The following is a 12,335-nucleotide window of genomic DNA, read 5'->3' on the forward strand; positions in this document are numbered from 1 at the left end:
AAACATCTTTTTTTCAAAAAGGAATTATTATTATTTATGGCGCACATAAGCAAATGTCAAATCCATCACATATTGTATCGTCTCCACGGAGTGCAGGGGCAAAGGCATGCCCAGCTCTTGAATCTGGTCAGGGCCCCTGTGCCCCGTTCCATTTCCTAATTACCACGTCTGATTTTATTTATAAGAGTTAATTGACTAATTTAAAGAGATTAAAAGAAAAAAGTTAAATTAATTATTTGTAATAAATATGTGTTGTCTTTTCTGAAATATCTTTACTAATCAAATATATTGACTAGAAGAATATCTTGGAAAAAATACATAAATATGAGAAATAAAGTGGATTGAAATCTTATATTTATGACCAAAATAAAAATCAAATAAAATCTTATATTAAGAACCGGAGGTAGTATCATTTCAGGATGAAAATTTTGTAAATACAACAAATCATCAGTCCCGAGTTCGAAGTGTGTTAGAATTAATGTGATAGTCTAGCATATAATGAATGGTATCCAGACACTGTAAATTATTTCTAATGTCAAGATACACATAAATATTTCGAAATAACATGAAAATGTCACGGAAATTAGACTCAAAACATTCATCATTTAACAAACAAGTTAGACAGGAAAAAAAATGATATAAAAGCATGTATGAAGATTTTAAAATGGTAAGAGTACAATAATGTCATAACCATTGAGTCAACCAATTTGACCATTTGACAAGTAATTCCCACGCATTTTAAAACGTTACGAACATGTGTCGAGATGGTTGAGCTAACTCGTTTGACTGTTTAACAGATAATTCCCACACGTTTTTTATCAAGTACATCTGCTAAACGGTGAACGTTGATTGTAATTTTTTTAATATTTTAAAATCTTCATGAGTCCATAATTACTGATACTAGCTCTGTTATTTACCTGTTTGATTTTTATTTTGGTTTTAAATATAAGATCCCAATTCATTTTATCTTTCATATTTATACATTTTTTTCAAAATAGCCCTTCTAACAATGATAGTTCTAGTTAATACATTTGATTAGCAAAAATATTTTAGAAAAGACAACACCTATTTAGAACAAATAACTAACTTAACTTACTTTTTTAATCTCTTCAAATTAGTCAACTAACTCTTATTATTAAGATCAAATGACGGGTGAGGTAATGTATTGGGTTGATGAGTAGAGGTGAACAAGTGCAGGCGGGGAATAGTGGGGGAAGAATTAAAACAGTGGAAGCGGTGAAACCCAAAGGAGTGATGTTACTGGAATGGAATGGATGACCATACCATAATAGCTTGTTTCCCACCTACTACGTGTCTCTGCCTTCTATCCTCATCATTGTCAACTCATCCCACGCTCTCCTCTGTTAAAGTATTAATCTAAAATCTTAAATGAAATCCAAGTCACCATCGCACAGTTCATACGACAGCATCCCCACGCTCATCATGCTTCTAAACATCAAAACCTCAAAATCACATCAGCTGATGATGCCGGGAATCGGCATTTTTACCCAAACCCTATAAACAGTAAAAGAATTTACCTAAATGCTACAAGGTAGAAAGTATTCACGAAAATGCTACATCAGAAATCATTCTTCAGAAGAATGATTTTAAATTTTTGAATAAGTCGTTCACCTGAAGAACGATTTCTTTATCTAACATTCTTTTTTTCAAATAAATAAATTGAAATTGTTTTGTAGATGAATGATTTTAACGTTGACATTTTTTTCAGTAAAAATTACAACTAAAAGCTCACATTACTAACTTTGCCCTCTCCTTCTATTTCATTATGAATTTTGATGAGAATTGCAGTTGATGACTCAATCCCCTTAGCACATACTTTTTATTTTTATTTTTTATTTTATGTTTTCTGCAAAAGATGAAAAAATATAAGTAAAATTTATGGGAAGATTATTTCTTATCTTGATACTTAAATCTAAAATTAATATATAAAATAAACTAAATAAATGTAAAATATGCTTATATTCTCTTTGATCTCAATATAAATCACTTCAACTGATTTATCATAAGAAAAAAAGTGATAGTCAAGTCAATAAATCTGTTTTAGAATGAAATTTTTTCAACTTTACCATATAAAATGAGGTTTTGGAGGATAGAAAAAAAAAACAAGGAGCCTTATTTTAAAATATGAAAAGACTTATTTAATTTAAGCATCAAATACATGGAAAATTCGACAAATCAATATTTTGAGTTGCATCCAGTATTCTGAAATATTTCTCTAAGTGAATCTAGCACTTTGTAGTATTTTTTAATACATCCAGCACCCTAAAATATTTTTTAAAAATACATCTAGCACCATAAAATATCTTTTGGTGCATCCAATACTAAGGCAAAAAAAATATTTCAGGGTGTTGGATGCACCTAAAAAATACTTCTAGATGTTAAATACACCACAAAATATTTTAAGGTTTTCAAAGTATTGGATTTATCTTAACCCTAAAATCTATTTATATTTTTCATGTTTTGCAGAAAATATAAAATAAAAAAAAATGTATGTGTAGAGGGGATTGGGTCATCAATTGGAATTTTCATCAAAATTCATAATGAAATTGAAGGAGATGGCAAAGTTAATAATGTGGGTTTTTAGTTATAATTTTTACTAAAAAATGTGTTGGTGTTAAAATCATTCTTTTGCAAAATCATTTCAATTTTTTATTTGAAAAAAAATGAAGAAATTATTTTTCAGATGAACTACTTCTTCAAAAATTTAAAATCATTCTTTTGAAAAACGATTTCTAATGTAGCATTTTGGCAAATACTTTTCACCTTATAGTATTTAAGTAAATTTTTTTATTGTTTATAGGGTTTGGGTAAAAATGCCTCGGTACTCCCTATGATGGAAAAGGGGCTCGCCGCACCCCTAATTGGGGCCACCCCTCGAATTCCCAGCTCCCTCTACTCACTTTTTTTTTTTTTAACATAGTCTGGACTACTTTAAGTTTATCCTCGTATTAATTTTAATTCTTCAAATTTTAAATTATGAGTTAGGATAAAATAGTTTAAATTTTTATTAGATTATAAGGACCAATCTTATAAATAAATAAAAATTTAAGGGACTAAAATTTATAATTTGAAATTTAAAAAACTAAAACCAAAATGAAAACAAATTTTAAAGACCAAAATTTATATTATCCGTTTTTTTCTTCTTTCATTTGGTTTTTTCCCCCCAAGAGGCCCCATTTCAATTCATTTTTTTTCCAATATACTTCCCCCTTCCATATAAAATATAAGTATCAAATAATTAAAATTAAAAAAATTGATCAAAATTAGTTAAAGATAATAAATATGTAAAAAAAAAATATAACTTATCTTTTTAAAACACTCTTTTTTATAGAGAGAGTAAACGAGAAAGAGAAGTAGTGAAAAAAATGACGAAAAGTAAGTGCAAGAAAAAGAGATGAGAGAGACATATAATTAATTAAAATAAAAATAAAAAATGCATTAAATGATCATATAAATTCAAAATGATTATTATAAAAAAAACCTTTTCAAAGATTTGATACTTATATTTTGAATCAAGAGAGCACATTTTATATAAGAAAAGAATTTTAAGAAATATCTAATTCTAGCTCCCCCTTCTTCAATATAATCTCTTTTAGCTACTTTTATTAAAATTAACAAAATTTAAATCAATAAAATTTATAAAAAAAATTCCTTGATTTTTCATTTTAAAATAAACAGCATCAATTTATAAACATATTACAGCTCTGATAAATGGTAAAAATAATATTTTACAATAGAAAAGTTTTTCTGAAAAATTCAAGTACTTTAGACAAACACGAATGAGAGGAGCATACAAGTCGTGTGTTGATTTATTTTTTTAAGATTTAAACGGAGGGCGGAAAATTGGTTCTTTCGATACCGCCCGCGATGGTAAGATTAACCCTTGAAAAATAATCATTTCTAGAACAACACTGATGTATAATTAATTAGCAAGTGAATAACACTATGCGGAGCTCTAGAAGGCGAGGAAATTAATTATTTTATGCAAACTATCCGAAAAACAATTGCTCCTATTTATCAATTATTTTAAAAGTCTAAGATAAATTAAGAATATAAATAAATTAAATTACGTGAAAATATGAAGGTAGTAATAGGACTGATCTAATAAACAGTAGCTTTGTTTAGATGGAAAAAAGGGTATTATTGCAAGTGAATGTGCAACGTGTATATAGTTAAGCGGTAATCTGAAAGAAAAGGATGTAAGTGATGAAATCTTTAACATACATGATGGTTAGGTTGAACAGCTTTTTACCTACAATAATATATAATCTTCGAATTAGCAATGATTAAGGGGGGTACCTAATTTTAATAGTTAATGACTTAAAAAAATGGCATGATTCAACATGTGGTGGGGAATATAACGGAAATCGATAAAAATATGTATGGAGATTATATATATATATATACATAACAGAGCATTGAATTCATATGCACATATATATTTGCCGAATCAAGAATCAGAATTCCCTTTCAATGTCTCCCTACTGCGTCTAACTGTACTGTAGTGATGTGTCCCACTTTTGCTTAATCAATCCTTCCGCGGTTTACATCACGTGAAATTAAATTTCCACCGATTATATAAACAATTCACATACACCACATTACCTCCTATCATTAATATAAGAGAGCTAGTTAATCAATTCGAGTAGATTTAAAAAGCTTGTTAAGTTAGTTATTTGTAACAAATAGGTGTTATCTTCCCTACAATATCATTATATTACTAATCATGTGTATTAGTTAAAACTACTCCCTCCGTTTCTTATTATAAGAGACGGATAACCGAATTACGTTGATAAAAAAAATAGTTAAAATTAGTTAAGAACAATCAATGTGTAAAAAGTATAATCTTTTTTTCCAAAAATGCCCTCATTAATAAGGAGAGAGAACAATGGTAAATTATTAAAAGAAAGAGAAGTGGGAAGGAGAGAGAGTGTGAGTTGGAGACAATAAATATGGGTAAAATAAGAAATCAACAAAAAAAAAATAAAGACAACTTTTAAGTGTCCTTTATATATAGAAACATGCCATAAACATTAAATGTCTCTTATAATAAAGAACGGAGAGAGTACTATTTAACGAAATATTTAATATGTGCAACTATTATAATGATTACTTTTAAAAAAATTGAATAAACATGAAAGATAAAGTAAATTAGGATTTTATATTTAAAACCAAACTGAATATTAAACTAATTTTTATATTAAGGATCCGAGACAATATTATATATGTTGAGGGTATGGTACTACGTACACTGCTACAACTTAATGGAAGAAGTCCTATTTTGGGAGTACTTCTAGATGTTCAAGCGAGGGAAATTTAGGCAAGCTGCCGACTTAATTATCATTACTTGTGAGAAACCCAGTTTGAGATTGGAATAGTTCGAGTCTTGAGATGATAATTGTCGAAGGATGAAAAAGATAAATCGTCGACCTTGACCCCGACACAAAAGCAATAATACACGTAGCAGTGGAGAAACCTAGCATCGAGTAGTAGTTGGCAATAGTTCCAATTACGTTCATTAAAAAAAAATCTTCTTATTACTCAATATAATTCCCTTTAACATTTCATAATTAATGCGTGTATGTATCCATGAATGCCTTTTTTTAATCCATGAAATTGTTTATGATCTCTTCGTAACAAACAGTTTAATTTGGACTTTGGAACATTACAATATAATCCTCTCTCTGGTCATCACTTCTTATGTTAAATATAATCACGTGATTTTGATCGATCACAAGACGAATTGAAATTCCAGATAGGATAATAATATTAATTCTTGAAGCTTAAATTCGGGGGAAAATATTATAATCTTTTGCACTGATCCTACTGACCCATATAAAATAGAACCAGAGATTTGAGTTATGCTTGAAGAGGTTAGGTTGAAATTTTTCCAATTCACTTAACCAATACATTTCCAATAAATCTTAGAAAAACTTAAGCATATTGTAATCTTAAAAATTAATAAATTTCACTATGCAAGTCACAAGTTTTAATTCTAATCATCAACTTCATTTTTGTTTAGAATAGCAGTAAGATCGTTTAAAAAGAACTTTTTAATCATAATTTATGAAATATGAGATAAATATGTGATGAGAGTTTGGTTTCTGCTTACATAAACGTGCTTGTAAGTACTCAGTATAAGTATGTAACCATATGCAAACAAACCCTCTTTTTCTTCACAAAACATTTTCGATAAATCTTTAAAAAAACCTGAGCACAAGCCAATATTTAAAATTAACAAATCCCATTATGCAGATCATAAATTTCAATTTCAACTTAATAACTTTCCTTTCTCCAAATACATTTGCAATATCAGGTCAAAAAAATACATGTTTAATAAAGTTTGATTAAATCTAGAGGCATTGACTTAATTTGATCAACTTTTTAAATTCCTCTTTAGGTCATATAGCCTTATTAAAAATTTCATAAGTTCAGTCACTCGACTTAGAACATGGATCATTCAGTTGGCTTTTCAAGCATATTCCATAATTTAATTTATACATAAGCTTGTGATAAAATGAAACAGCTTTAACATAAAAATTCGTAACTCAATTTGATGTTTAAAAAAAGCTTGAAAATAGGGCCAAAAAAAGAAGGTAAAATGACGAGTTGAGCTGGAGAAAACAAAAATTCAACTAGCCTGCCCTAGCCCACAACCCACAACAGTTCAGCTCTTCTTTTTTTTGGAGGAAAAAGGAGTTTTATGAGTACGGTACGGGGGTTCCAATTTTGTTAATAATGGTTAGAAAAAAAAAATCCTTTTGGATGAATAGTATGTAAATGTATGCTAATAAATCTTTTCAAATGCTTTTACCATTTAAATTGTGTTTGTCATTAGTGGGGATGTGGCAGATAAATTAGCAATCAACTAGACGTACCGGTCAATCCATTTTGACTTTACCACCACAACACCTCATCCAGTTCCATTCCACCTCATCTCCACTCACTCCCCTCCACATTAATTGAATTATTTTGCTTTATATTTTCTTTTTGAATTTTAATATTTTATAATAGTATCTTAATTAAATGAAAAAATTAATTACACATATAATAGTGATGATCCTAAAAACAAAAAAATGATATGCATGTAATCTCTAGACAATGCTTTTCTATCAGTAGTCATTAGCTATTTCTTTCTTCAAGTAAGATTCCAAACTTTTGCATATATAAGAACAATGTGGTAAAGTTGCATCAATTGTTAATTTTAGTTTTCTCTGTTTTTTTTTCCTCTTCTTATTTTTGGGATCACAAGTAGTTTGTGTGTGTGTGTGTATGCTCCGCCAACACCGTAGAAACTAATTAATTTTATTCCTCTGAAAATATGAAGGGTAAACAAAAAATCACTCCAAACTAAATTTATGAGTATTTCATAGGTATACAAGATAATTGAGAGCAGTAATGGGAGAGTAAATAATTGGGAAGAGAACAGTAGTTTTGAAGGAGGGAAGGCGGAGGGAGGGTGAATGACTTGAGGGTGAATCGCACTGAAAATGGGGACATATACGTCTGTCTACAAATAAGAGGCTGGGCCACTCTCTCCCCTCCCCATCATCTGGCTGTATAAATAGGACCCAAACGTCCCCTTCCCTCCTCACCCTCTCCCACTTCTTCCTCCTCCTCTTCCTTAATTTGATTCTCCATCCCTCTCTACGTGCAGAAGAATCCGTAAAGCTCAGGAGGGATAGCGCCATGGCTGAACCTATCTTCTCTCTGCCGTGTTCTTCTCTTTGCGCTATCCATCCTGAGTTTCATGGTTTCTTCATGCTCTCTCTCTCTCTCTCTCTTTTCCTCCTTATGAGATCTTCTAGGTATGTCGCTCTTCCCCCTCTCTCTCTTTTTTCTCCTGCTTTTGTTTCTCTTAATTTGAAGCTCAATCTTCTGGTGTTGTTTTGCTTTTAAGTTGCACTAATTATTCCCCAGATAGAGTTTTTAGTCAAGTGCTTGCACGGTGAGGCTGAAATTGAAGTGGTTCTGTGGGGTTTGGATCTGAGAATGAGGAAGGAGATTTCATTTTTGGAGCACTGTTCAAGCAAGGGCTGCAAACACTGTACTGGATATGCTAGTACCTTTTAGGAGACCCGCTTGGGTTTGGCGTCGTCCGTCTGCATTCAACCAGCAGCAATAAATAAGCAAATGAAAATGGATGGTGGTCACGTGGGTGGATATGTGTGTATTGAATTTGGTGATTGTTGACTACACCCAAACTCCCAACTTCGTGCACGTCACGCTATAACCTTTCACTACTTCTATCCGTTCCATTCTCAATTGCTTACAAGCTATTTGTTTCTTTATGCAAAAATCTCAACAACACATAAAAAAACCTTTCTAATTTTAAAATCATAACTACCATAAAAATGTATTGTTGTTTACTATTTTTAATATATCAGTATAGTTAATTACTACTAAAATATAATAAAGAAGATTAATGTGAACTTTTGTTCACACAAAACTAATGATAACATTAATAAACATACTTACATACAGATCAGATCGGATGTTTTCTGCGACTATATATCAAGATTATTCTTGAGTATTATGTCCAATTTATTTCAAATTAACTCATACTTTGATGTTTTGTGCTTTCAAGTTATGGACATAGTGAAATACCACATAGATGTCTGTCTTTATGTATCAGTCACATAAAATGTGATATTTTCACAAGTTCTTTTGGTAGTTCGATCGGGGAAAATGATCACAGGATTTTATAAATTTTGTGTACATATGTATAAAAGAACACATGGTAAGTAAAGATAACATCAAAATCTTCTTGAAAATGGCTGTGTAATTATCAAATTCACACGTGATCATTATATATATATATTTATATATATGGGTGGTGAGCCACTAACTCATTGGGTGTAAGTCAGTGAGTTTGGAGAAAATTGTAGAACCCTCGACAGACATCACTATGCAAGATGCAAATGGCCATTTGGCCTCTGAAAATGAGGGAATAAACACATTAGCTTTCGCGATATTTTTCAACAAAAAAAAATCGTTTATGGGAAACCATTCATCTAATTCGAAGCATGTATTTTTCACTTTATTAGTTAAAAAGAATAACGAGAGCCACAAATCTAAAAGTAATTCTGAGAAAAATTAAATGCGAGACCTAATTAGAAGCTGCCTGGGGAATAAAATAAACACAGATCTGATGTGTGCGGAAAAGACTTTGAGGCCTCGGATAAAGAAGGAAAGTAAATAGATAAATACATAAATAAATAGGCCTAGAATATAAGGGATGAGAATATAATATGTAGTGTTGTATAAGAAAGCACATGTGGGAAGGTTATTTTCTTTTTTGGGGTAACCAATGGCTGCAAGCTTGCGGTGGTTCATTGCACGAGCTAAAAAGCATAAAAGTAAAATTATATACAGCTCTAGTGGAGAATCTGGAGATCTTCTCTTCCTAATTTTTAATCTTAATTTGGTTTGATATGCAGGCTACCACATATTTATAATTCTAAATTGTCTTCGCGAATCTTCGTTCCCATCTAATTATTGCTCTAACTACTGCTCTGGTCAATCCCATACTCCAAAAGATATCACTATATCATATCACACTTGCCCTTTTATTTTCTGTCTAGTTATTTCAATATTCTATTTTATTTAGGTATCATGGTACAATATTTAGTATTACCTCTGATCTTAATTATAAGAGCTAGTTGACTAATTTGAGGAGATTAAAAAAATAAATTAAGTTAGTTATTTGTAATAAATAAGTGTCTTCTTTCCTAAAATATTTTTGTTAATCAAGTTTATTGGCCAGAATTTCTATTATTAGAGGGACTACCTTGAAAAAAAATACACAAATATATATAATAAACCAAGTAGATTGGGATCTTATAATTAGAACCAAAATAAAAGTTAAACAAGATCTTATATTAAGGATTGGAGGTAATATTATTCATCACTCCAAAATAACAATCATGTTAATTTAATTTACTTCTTATCAATAATTTTACAGTAACTATAAAATTTTGAATTTTTCTTCGCCATATAAAACCATGCATGATACCACTAGCCGTTTGGTCGAGTAGTATGTGTGTGTGGAGTGTGTGCGTTGCAGGTTCGATCCTGCTCTCTTGTAACTCAAAAGAAAAAAAAGAACCGATTTGCATGATGATTTTGATTACTTTAAAATATTTCTTCCTAATTTATATAATCAGAAGAATATTAAACTTTCCGGAGCTGAAAAGTATAAACAAAGACTTCTGAAAAAAACAAAAACAAAAGATTGCAAAGTGCTTGAAATTAATGGGGTATTTGGATTCTTCCAAAAGTCCTTTTAAAAAGTATGTTTATGCAAGTTGAGATAAAACTCCTTTTATGTGTTTACTTTGTATACTGTCAAAATCACATTAAAAATCATGATTTAGTTTCTATCCAAACACTTTTTAAATATGATAGGGCTGTACAACATGGAAAGAGTATTACAAGCAAGGCCAATATAGGGGTAGCACTTTTTTTTAATAAAAAGAAAAGGAAAAAAAAGGCACTAGTCTCGAACTGTTCTATTTTCATTCATTGGGATTTTATAGCCTTTTTCAGATTTGGAAGGAACAAGGCATATCTTTGGCTCTATTTAATTTGTTTATTCAACGCGGCTTTCATCCATCGTATAATTTGTTTTTTTCCCAATTAAAACTCCTTTAATTTGGATTATGAAACAATTTATTATTAGCACATTAAATCAACAAGACATATAACACTAACAACATCAACTCACGCCATCAAAATCCCTTAATTAACCATCACAAAACAAGAACGCATAATTCACCGCAATATATGCAGTCCAGAGTTTTATACATGGCTTATGAGGAGGCGCCAGCTTGAAAATGAAAAGAAAAGAAAAGAAAATGCCAATGTGCTCCTCATACTTGGATCCAAATTTTCAACCTTCATTAATTTTTAACCTAAAATAGAAGTAACCTCTTTGTGATATGGAAAAATATTAACAGTGGCGTTATCCCTGCGGTTAAGGAGTAACCTCTTAGAATCTAATTATTGAGTTGATTTTGGTTCTAAGTATAAGACTTATTTATCATATTTATCATTTTTTTCTAAATTATCCATATAGATACTCCCTTAATCATAATTAAGTAGAAGGAGGGAGGATACTAGCTAAGAAAAATGATTATGGTGTTTTAAAAAAAACATGTCATATTTTTTATAATTAACTAACTTACCTAACTTTTTAAATCTAATCAAATTAGTTAAATAGGTCTTATATTAAGAATCAGGGGAGTAATAATAATAATAATAAAAGAAGTTCATTCTAAGAGACTAACATATTGTGAGAAGGGGGAATTTTAGCACTTTACTTGGTTTTCTCCCAGTCAAGACCTATTGTAGGCGACTCTCTTTTCAATTAAAACACTACCGTTAGTTTACCCCCGAAAAAAACACTAATGTTAAGGGCATATTCAAAGACAAGCTTATTAAAAAGAGAGAAATTCTACTTAATCTACGAAGCCACCTAAGATCGAATACTATAGAATTGCACTTTTTGCCTCTAACAATATTTTAACATCGGTCTCCCAGTAAAATACTAAATATAAGGAGAAAAACTATGTGTATATATGAAAGATTATATTTATTGGAAGGGAGAAACCTCGATCACTTTCTTTCGTAAATCTGCTGGATGCACAATTCGCAATTGCAACTTTTTCTCTAAAAAAAGTTAAAGAGTAGGGACATCATTCTAAGGTTGGGGCACTGTTCATGCTTCTTGACTTTCTCAAATAGTTCAAATTGCAGAGAGGAGACAATGGCAATAGGATTATTATATGAGCAAGTATTTGGATAGAAAACAAACGATGATTTTAAAAATAATTTTATGATATACAAAATAAATATGTGAGAGGGGTTTTATTTTGATTTGAATAAAAATATTTAAAAAAAAAAACTTTCAGGAGAAACCAATATCTTGAGGAATGAGGGGGGAGAAAAGAGGAACTGGACGGTTAACAAGGACAGCCTTAATTATAGTTTTGGGACTTCATCATTCAATGTCACAATGGGTACTCTTTTGTCACAATAAAATAAAAGTAATTTACACCTCAAAAATGGTACAATTCATCACCTAAATCCATGTGATAATTTCAGAACTCCAGATGTGTTCTAAAATTTGTTTTCCCTCAGCAAATTATCTGACAAATTCTATGCAAATATGTGCTCTCGCAGCCTGCCATTTCAAATAATGAAAAGGTGACAGAACAAGAAAACATTGAAATCGGCGTTCTGTATTGCAGAGTTGATTTGGATATTAACTATAAGCACCAGTTCTTTTCCCATCAGATTATGAGCTGGTAGTT

General features: G+C 30.5%; 1 long non-coding RNA gene across 1 annotated transcript; it reads left to right on the top strand.

The window, feature by feature from the left end:
* The first annotated feature begins 7,721 nt into the window (after window positions 1-7,721).
* LOC114722668 (uncharacterized) lies at window positions 7,722-8,361 on the top strand. Its single transcript, XR_003738179.1, has 2 exons — window positions 7,722-7,829; window positions 7,942-8,361. It is a non-coding gene; the product is annotated as an uncharacterized LOC114722668 (long non-coding RNA).
* Window positions 8,362-12,335: the final 3,974 nt, after the last annotated feature.

Source organism: Neltuma alba, unplaced genomic scaffold (genome assembly GCF_004799145.2).
Source record: "Neltuma alba isolate B1F8T4 unplaced genomic scaffold, ASM479914v2 tig00012097_pilon, whole genome shotgun sequence".
Taxonomy (NCBI): Eukaryota; Viridiplantae; Streptophyta; class Magnoliopsida; order Fabales; family Fabaceae; genus Neltuma; species Neltuma alba.